The sequence below is a fragment of the Dreissena polymorpha genome, chromosome 1 (assembly GCF_020536995.1).
Source record: "Dreissena polymorpha isolate Duluth1 chromosome 1, UMN_Dpol_1.0, whole genome shotgun sequence".
NCBI lineage: Eukaryota > Metazoa > Mollusca > Bivalvia > Myida > Dreissenidae > Dreissena > Dreissena polymorpha.
The window spans coordinates 168,987,126-168,996,878 of NC_068355.1; the positions used below are offsets into that span (position 1 = coordinate 168,987,126).

The window sequence follows — 9,753 nt, forward strand, 5'->3', positions numbered from 1 at the left end:
TAAATACACACACTATCTATGAGTTAACGGTCGATAGTCGCATAATTTGGTATAAATAATTATAATAATGTTCAATAAATACGCTCAATATCTATTAGTAAGCGGTCGATAGTCGCATAATTTGGTATAAATAACAAGGGCAGTTTGTAAAACATGCATGCCCCTCCCCATATGGGCTGTCAGTTTTAGTTGCAGCCATTGTGTGAATACGTTTCTATGTCCCCCACCACTATAGTGGGGGACATATTGCTTTTGCCCTGTCTGTCTGTCCGTTGGTCTGTTTGTGCCAATTTTAAAATTTTGCAATAACTTTTGCCATATTGAAGATAGCAACTTCATATTTGGCATGCATGTTTATCTCATGGAGCTGCACATTTTGAGTGGTTAAAGGTCAAGGTCATCCTTCAAGGTCAACTTTCAAAAAACCTAAATCAGGCGGCACAGAAGGGGACATAGTGTTTCTGACAAACACATTTCTTGTTTGTCAATGTGACCTTGACCTTTGACCTAGTGACCTGAAAATTAATAGGGGTCATCTGCCAGTCTTGATCAATGTACCTATTAAGTTTCATGATCCTAGGCGTAAGCATTCTTGAGTTATCATCCAGAAACCATTTTACTATTTCAAGTCACTGTGACCTTGACCTTTGACCTAGTGTCATGAAAATCAATAGGGGTCATCTGCCAGTCATTATCAATGTACCTATGACGTTTCATGATCCTAGGTGTAAGTATTCTTGAGTTATCATCCGGAAACCATTTCTAGGCATAAGCATTCTTGAGTTATCATCCGGAAACCATTTTACTGTTTCGGGTCACTGTGACCTTGACCTTTGACCTAGTGACCTGTAAATCAATAGGGGTCATCTGCCAGTCATGATCAAGGTACCTATGAAGTTTCATGATCCTAGGTGTAAGCATTCTTGAGTTATCATCCGGAAACCACTTTACTATATTTAGTTACTGTGACCTTGACCTTTGACCTAGTGACCTGAAAATCAATAGGGGTCATCTGCCAGTCACGAGTAATGTACCTATGAAGTTTCATGATCCTTGGCCTCAGCATTCTTGAGTTATCATCCGGAAACCATTTTACTATTTCGAGTCACTGTGACCTTGACCTTAGACCTAGTGACCTGAAAATCAATAGTGGTCATCTGCAAGTTATGATCAATGTACCTATGAAGTTTCATGATCCTAAGCGTAAGCGTTCTTGAGTTATCATCCGAAAACCCTCTGGTGGACTGACCGACCAACCAACCGACAAACTGACGGACCAATTGACATGTGCAAAACAATCTAACCCCTCTCTTTCGAAGGGGGGCATAATAATAATAATAATAATAATGTTCATTGTCAAATATCTCTAAAAACAACAGATGTAAGGCGTCCTCTCATTGGCTTACACTCAAGGGTCAGTAAAAACTGAACGTCCAATTACAATTTTGTACGTCGAAATACAAAAAATGTTCTTCGACATACATATTGTACATAAAAGTACAGTTATCTTTTTAGCTACTTGGTCTTGTTGACTTTCGACCCAAATGGTACGCCATAAATGTGTATTCATACTATAGCCTTCAAGGTACTTATCCGATGTTTGACGGAAAGGGCCAAGAATGTGCGATTGTGGGTCAAGTTCCCCAGGGGTACTACGTCCCCGTACCCCCAATTTTTTTCCGTACCAAAATTTGTTCGTACCCAATTGGTTTCATACCCAATTTTTGTTTTTGTACCCAATTGTTTTTCGTACTTTAATTTTTTTGGTAACCAAATTTTTTTTGGCATAATTTTTTCGTACACACAATTTACGTTCCAAATTTTTTTTCCGTACCCACATACACAACTGTGATGATGTAGATCTACTTAAATTGATGCTTTTATATCCATCCTCTTCAAAAGCATCGTCACACCAGTACTGTCAGTACTTTTATTTTTATTTCATAAGCTGTGGGGGGAAGCTGTAGTACCTGTCTGGTATGGTGACCATCCATCTCACATGCTGCCGGGACAGGAATTTAACCCGGGTCACGTAGGTTAGAAGCATGTGTACCAACCATACTGCTAGCCAACCAATCCTCATGGCCCTTTGTAGTATTTGTGCCCTTGTTTGTCAACAAATTTATCTTGACAAGAACTGGCCAAATATGACTCTGGGTCAATTTTGTCCAAAAACTACGTCACAAGTGAAAATAGATAAACACGTTGTTTCCTCTAAGAAATAACATTTATGACCCAATCTGGATGAAACTAGCAACACAGTTTTATCTTGACAATATATTGGACATGTCTTAAATTAGATCAAGTGGGGTCAAAAACTAGACCACTTTTCACAAACCACGTAACCACTTTAAAAGCAACATTTTTATGCCCCCGGATCGAAAGATCAGGGGTATATTGTTTTTGGCCTGTCTGTCATTGTATGTGTCTGTCTGTGTGTGTGTCCCAAAACTTTAACCAAAACTTTAACCTTGGTCATAACGTTTGCAATATTGAAGATAGCAACTTGATATTTGGCATTCATGTGTATCTCACGGAGCTGCACATTTTAAGGGGTGAAAGGTCAAGGGCATCCTTCAAGCTCATAGGTCAAAAAAACAAATTCAAAAACTTTAACCAAAACTTTAACCTTCTTCATAACTTTTGCAATATTGAACATAGCAACTTGATATTTGTCATGCATGTGTATCTCATGGAGCTGCACATTTTGATTGGTGAAAGGTCAAGGTCATCCTTCAAGGTCAAACTTAAGGTCAAATGTATGGCTTCAAAGCGGCGCAATAGGGGGCATTGTGTTTCTGACAAACACATCTCTTGTTTTGATGAACCAATGATCAGAAAATCACCGTCTATCATCACCACCGGAAATAGATTACCAGCGAAGCGAAAATAAACAAACCAACCATGGAGAGCAGTCAGTATTTACCTAAAATATCTCATAATAACTCGCTCCTGGATAACCAGTGCGTGTTAGGTATCTTACAGACAGATTAATTTGTTTAAAAATGTGTATCTATCTTGCAATTCGTATTGATGAAGCGTTATTTACACAAATTTATGACTGCTTGGTACCGTGTTGAAATTGGAACTTCTCGAAGAAACAGCTTTTCTTTCATGAAAACATGGTTTGCCATCGGGTATGGAGTTGATTTCCTATCCTTATATGCAATATATACCATCTTAACGCTATTTCTTGTCTTGGTTTGATTATTGTTCGTGGAAATCTATTAAATTAAAATAACTGTAGTGTACGGCTAATAGTTGTTTATGGCAAAAGTCGTGTACGGTGAATAGTTGCAGCGTATTTGCCAAAGTTGTCGCACATTAAAATGATTTTAAGAAAATACATTTTCAATAAAAATATATATTCTTAAAAATCGGACTTTTGCCCTTTTTTAATGATGTATAAATCTTAATTTTAAACTTTGTTTTTGTCCCCAAATTAATACGCAAACACAGCACATGTGCTGAAATTAAAACAATGGCGACGCCATGTGCGTTTGCGGTTAAACGCTACAAGGCTGTGAACAGAAAGTCAGCCGAGTTCCAATAATTGCACGAGTTGTATATCAAATCCTGAACTTGCTTCTTTCGTTTCAATCCTTTTCTGCTTATATTGTGTAACATCTGTATATATTGTACATGCCATAAGAAATAAATATGTTTAAACTAAATCCTGATTGGAATCCACTTGTAAGTAAATATTTTATCGACTCATCTTGATTTTAAAACATAACTACGATGAAATACACTAGAATCGTATTAAACTAAAATATGGACTGAACAATGGTCGATCGATTTATCATACCACCGCATTGATATCTGCCTGATATATAGAGAATAACAGGTTACTGTCTGATGTTTTTGTAATATCAGGCAAGGCTTAGAATAACATAAAGGCGAGGCTTGCCAAGCTGTTATTTTATTCGCGCTGAGCCTGATATATTACAAAAAGATCAGGCAGTAACCTGTTTTTCTGTTTATCATACCTCTACGTCCCCGATTTTAAAGAAATAATGAAAAAAAAAATCGCTAAAAAGCTGCATTTTTAGCGGGAAAGAATATGACATTTGTATTTTGACGTGTTAATAATGATGACATGACCACGCGCGTTTAATATTTGCATAAAAAATAATGTTTTTTTGCTGTTTGTGTTGCATTTTGTGTTTAAAATATATTACATCTTGGGATCAAATAGTTTGGCTTGTTGAATCTGATTTGATTTCACTAAAGATGATTACTTTGTAGTTTATTCCGAGTAATATGACTATCCTCCACACATGACTGATATAAGAACTTCCTATTGACCATGATAAAAAAAATAATCAGGCAACGTTATATAAGGCAGATATCAATGTGGGGGTATGATAAACGTTGCCTGATATTTTATTTTATAACTGCAGCTTTTTAGCGATTTTTTTCATTATTTCTTTAAAATTGGGGACGTAGAGGTATATTAAAAAGAAAAACAGGTTATTGCCTGATCTTTTTGTAACATATCAGGCTCGGCACGAATAAAATAACGGCTCGGCAAGCCTCGCCGATATATTATTCTAAGCCTTGCCTGATATATTACAAAAAGATCAGGCAATTACCTGTTATTCTCTATGAAGCAGGTGCCCGTAATACAAAACATTTTTTAAATATCGACAATGCATCAGACGTTTTCTTTGGCCACAAACGGTCTCATCGTAAAGAATATTACCGGTATTGTATTTATTTGTTTTATACCAAGATGGTCACGTATTTGCGAAATTTTCATTTTTTTTCCCTTTCAAACTCAAAACAATTTGCCGTACACAATTTAATTTTATTTAGCTATACGGCGTACACGTCAGGTTCTATTCGCCGTACACAACGAAGTTTATATTTTAGCCAAACATTTGCATACTAACTTGATTTTTGGGCTGAAGCTTGCAAAAAACGATAGTTTCTGTAATTCTATTTGCACACCATTAAAAAATTCGGCAAAATTATTATATTTTCCTCGGACAAAAGGAAAAAGATGCCCCAATGAACTTAATTTTTGGTACCAGGTGGCTGATGATTGATTTATTTCAACACTCGAATGTATTAATAAAGAACTCCAACTACTTACGTTATAAGTTTGATATGTCCACTATTAATTTGTCACACAGTTTTTTGAAAACGTTAGCGAACAAAATGGTAAAACTTATTCTTTTCACGAGCACTACCTCTTGCGTGATGTTTACTTTCGCTTCGCTTGTTATCTATTTCCAGTGGTGATGATAGACAGTGAAAATGGCATTATATGTAAAACAAACTATTTAACCAGGTCAAGTCTTTGACTTGTGTTGTACTTTGAAGTCAGGTGAGGTGGTTGGTTGCTATGGGTTGCTATGGCCCTCTTGTTCCTTATCATAGAATATATAGTTCCCATCATTTTGTGTATTTGAGCTTTTGTTACTGCCTTTTGTCTCTCTTGCTCACAGTTGTTCCTTTTGAAATTGGGTCACTTAATATCAGAACTAGTTAACAAGGTCAAATGAAATAAACAGCTTTTTAACACTATATGTGTCGCATTTGTGGTCCCAATGAAAAAACTGCTTTCATAGCAATGTTATATCTACTCAGATTTCTGTTGAAAATATAATTTATAGCGCTTTATAATAGTTTTACTTAAACATATTTTTAAATGATTAGATTTTTATTAAAGCACCGCACCAACACTGCAAAGTCCCCTCATGTATACATGGGTCAGCCCATTTCACTGGGCTGACCATATGGCCTTAAGCGACCTTTTTACTGTAGATTTTTTTATGTCAAGCAGTGTGCTTGGGCAATGGTTTTAAACAAGCCCATTAATGCATTTGTGGTGGCATCATGATGAAACTTTGCAGAATATTTGATCTTAAGAAATATCTCATCAGAAATTTAAAATGATTCCACTTCTTTGGAAAAACATGGCCACAGCCTGGGATGGGGCAGTTTTCCTTAATCTCTACAGTGAAACCTTTGTTCAATTGTTCCGATGATATCTTGACGGGTGTAAAGGCCAAAAACATAGTCATTCAACTGAACTGAGTTAAAATAATTATCCCCACGCTCTTTGTGGATTATGTGGTTATCTCCGCTGTCTGTCTGTCTGTCCGTCCTGGCCACTATCTCCTCCTACACTATATTAAGCACTAGAACCTTGAAACTTACTCGCATCCCTTCTCGAAAAAGTGCACTAAATGCGCATTAAATGCGCTTTTAATGCGCATTAAAGCGCATGTTATTGGCACCGTATTTTTTGCTGAAAAAAATATGGTGCCAATAACATGCGCTTTAAAGCGCATTTAACTAAACAACTGCATTTTTCTGTTCAAATAATACACTTTTTGAGTGTATAAATGCACTTTTGTGTGTATTTTAAAGTGTACTTTAGTGTTTTTAAGTGAATTAATACGCTTAAGTGTATTTAAGTGTATTAATTCGCTTGCCGTTTTTTTTTGTTCCCCAAAAAGTACACTTGAAGCGTATTTTAAGCGTTTTAATTTACTTAGGAAAACATGAAAAAATACACTTAAATACGCTCTTGTGTATTTTTTGAAAAAAATACGCTCTAGTGTATTTTTTGAAAAATTTGGGGAAAAAAATACGCTCAAGTGTATTTTTTTTTTAAATACGCTCTAGTGTATTTTTTGAAGAAAAAAAACGCTCAAGTGTATTTTTGAAAATGTCTATTAAAAAAACATTCATTTGGATATGAAAAGTGGCCGGTTTAAATATGATCTGAGAGAACAACAGCAAATAAACTTTGAAATAAACACATTTATTCACATAAATCATTTTAAAATAAACAAGTAGTTAAGGCCATTCTATGGGTGCTTAAAAGCTTTTCCGCTTTCCTCTGCAACTGCTTCCCCCTGTCCCTATACTTTTTGGTTTATATTGTTCCATACAAAGAATGCATTGAAAAAAAAACATGTCAATATACAATTTTTTCAAACAATATCACAATAAATAACAATGGCAAATAAAATATGTTGAAAGACAAAGACATACATGTAGGCTTACCAAATTGTCAAATAGCAAAATAGTTTTTTTTAAATCTTTCTCAATCCTCACATGGTTTTTAATATTGTTAAAGATTTTTTCTTGCCAAACTTGTAATGTGGCGCACAAATTATGTAAGTTTTTCGAGTTTATATGAAAAAACCTAAAATGACATCAAAGATAATTCGTTCTTATTATTAAATATATAAGCACTATGGACATGAAAGCACATTTGAGATCTACATAACTTTCCAAACTTGGAAATATATACAACCATTTACAACTATTTACTCACAAGTTATCTCAGTTTTAACTATAAAGGGGACATATCAACAGCTAGAACAGTATTTTATAGTCTGAAATAGATTTATTTATTAAAAGTAACGTTATAAATAATTTCTAAACACAAACACTTTCAGAGGGTAAGAGAGACATTCGGAGGCCATGGGAAAATCTTAGGAGTGACACAAATTCAAATAAACTTGTAATGTGGCGCAAAAATTATGTAAGTTTCTTGAGTTTTTATATCTAAAAAAAATACATTAAAGATAATTCATTCTAATAATTAAATTTATAAGCATATGGACAATGAAATGCACACTCGCTAGGTTTTGGCAAACAATAACCTGCTCAGTAAGTTTTTGTGGGTTTTTGGCAAGGTGGTTTCCTGTGGGTTTAAACACTTTTTTGTATTAAAGTATGTTAAAGTCTTTTACAATTTTGTGCTGATATGTTTCAGTAAAAAAAGTAATAGCCCCATGCAGTTTTAAGGGAAAAAAACACAATGTGCAGGAAAATCATCTTTATAACACAAACAAATATGAACATAAGAATTGTACACTTCATTATAAAATGAGGCATTTGTGGAAGATTGTATGGAAAAAACGATTAACCGCAGTGTTCCGCAGTGGGTCAATATATTTAGATCGCAGCTGCTGCAGAGAACTAGGTCACAGCTGTTGGGGTACCTGAACCGCAGTGGCCGGAGGAACCTGGACTTCAGCATTTGGAGAGACCTTAACGATATGGTGGTGGGACCAGTAGTCCAGTACAGCAGCCATTTGAGAACACGACCGCAACCGCCAGGGGGACCTGGATGGCAGCCAGTGCCTAGACCTGATCTTGGCAGCTGGAGGGACCTGGAAAGCAGCAGGCGAGACCGGAAAAGCAGGGGCTGGAGTGACATCTACCACTGATGTTGCTTGTGTCCTTCTCTTCTTAAGGATCTTGAATGCGTATTGATCTGCAAAAGATAAACATGATATCACACACTATCAAAAGGGCGAGGCATTCTTCATACTTGTTAAATTGTAAGGTTTTTGTTTCACTTAACTATGAAATATTGCTGTAATGGTAATCTTGTTGCGATTATAATTAGAAATTTAAATCAATGCAAGTTTGTTTGCTTGTTGTTTTTGTTTGTTTATTTTTGCAATTTTTTAATCCTGTGATCACATGTGACTAAACTCTTATCATCAAAGAAATAGCGTTTTGTAGACAATACAGTTTGAAAATGAACTAAGATGCGTGGTCTCATTTGGCTGTCTGGACTGGCTGGAAGTGTGATGCATTTTAAATGCAATAACCTGTATAGTTTTACCTCTCAACAAATCCAGCTTTTCTTAGTCAAGCACAGCCCACTCTCCTGCTTCACTCTAGTTGGCCAACTCTTGAAGGGTAAAAACCTGGTGTTAAAGCCCATACATCAGTCAGTATCCCCCTGTTTCTTCCTTTTTTAGCAGGTGATAATGCACATTCTTTCCTTGGGGCAAGAGTTTTACCTTTAAAATCAAAATATAAAAGTTTTCATTGAAATATGAGGGAAAGAAGTCCATTCAGTAATGACCAGACTTAGCTATAAATAAAGTTTAAGATGACAATAACCATAAAACACAGCCATAATAATTCACTGTACACAACATTAACACTTTTTAATTTGTATATTTATCTATTTTTGTTTCAATTGGTGTTAGTTTTCCTTAAAATTACAATGCATTTACTTATCCTTATACCAGAGACAATACATAAACATGATAATGATCATAATTAATTCAATGAACTTAATTAAAAAAGGGATGCAGAAATAAAAATACAAACCTGTTACAACTGTTCTTCAGTATCCAGCCACTTTGGACCTCCTTTGATTTACTACATTGTAGTAAATACACTTTGTTTTCATCACACAATACTTCATGCTGACAGTATTTCAAGACATTTGACACTACATGTACAATTTAAAATCTTAATTTGCTAAATCATGTCTAAAAATGTAGCTCATTATCAGTTGCTGACACCTGCTTGTTTAAACAAATTTACTTCCTGTGCCCTAAACCAATCAAAAGTGGCTTGTTTTCAAAACAAAAACTATCAACCAATCAAAAGTATGCAGATGATATGCACCCCTTTGTTAGGCATTGCTGCATCACTGATAAGAGATTAGTGTTTATGATGCATATTTGATTTAATTGGGGGAGAGCTGATCTTTTATCTGTTGTGTCAGCTTGAGATATATCTACTGATAAAGGCAAATTTCAACACCAAAATATAATACACATCACTGATAACAATTCTTCTCTTTGTGACCTTAAATTGAATATCATTACTGAGAAATGACAATCTGTTTATTGTTTATGAAATCACAAATTACAATACATGCACATAACCCTTAGCATATTATATTTATTTGTGAATATTTCAATTTGACATACTGAAAGGTGTTAGAAAATTATAATTCTATTATAAATATTATTT

General features: G+C 35.0%; 1 long non-coding RNA gene across 1 annotated transcript; it reads right to left on the reverse strand.

Moving 5' to 3' along the window:
* Window positions 1–8,030: 8,030 nt before the first annotated feature.
* On the reverse strand, window positions 8,031–9,228 carry LOC127860266 (uncharacterized). The gene is made up of 3 exons (XR_008039660.1): window positions 9,100–9,228; window positions 8,603–8,783; window positions 8,031–8,245 (listed from the first exon to the last, which is right to left on the reverse strand). It is a non-coding gene; the product is annotated as an uncharacterized LOC127860266 (long non-coding RNA).
* Window positions 9,229–9,753: the final 525 nt, after the last annotated feature.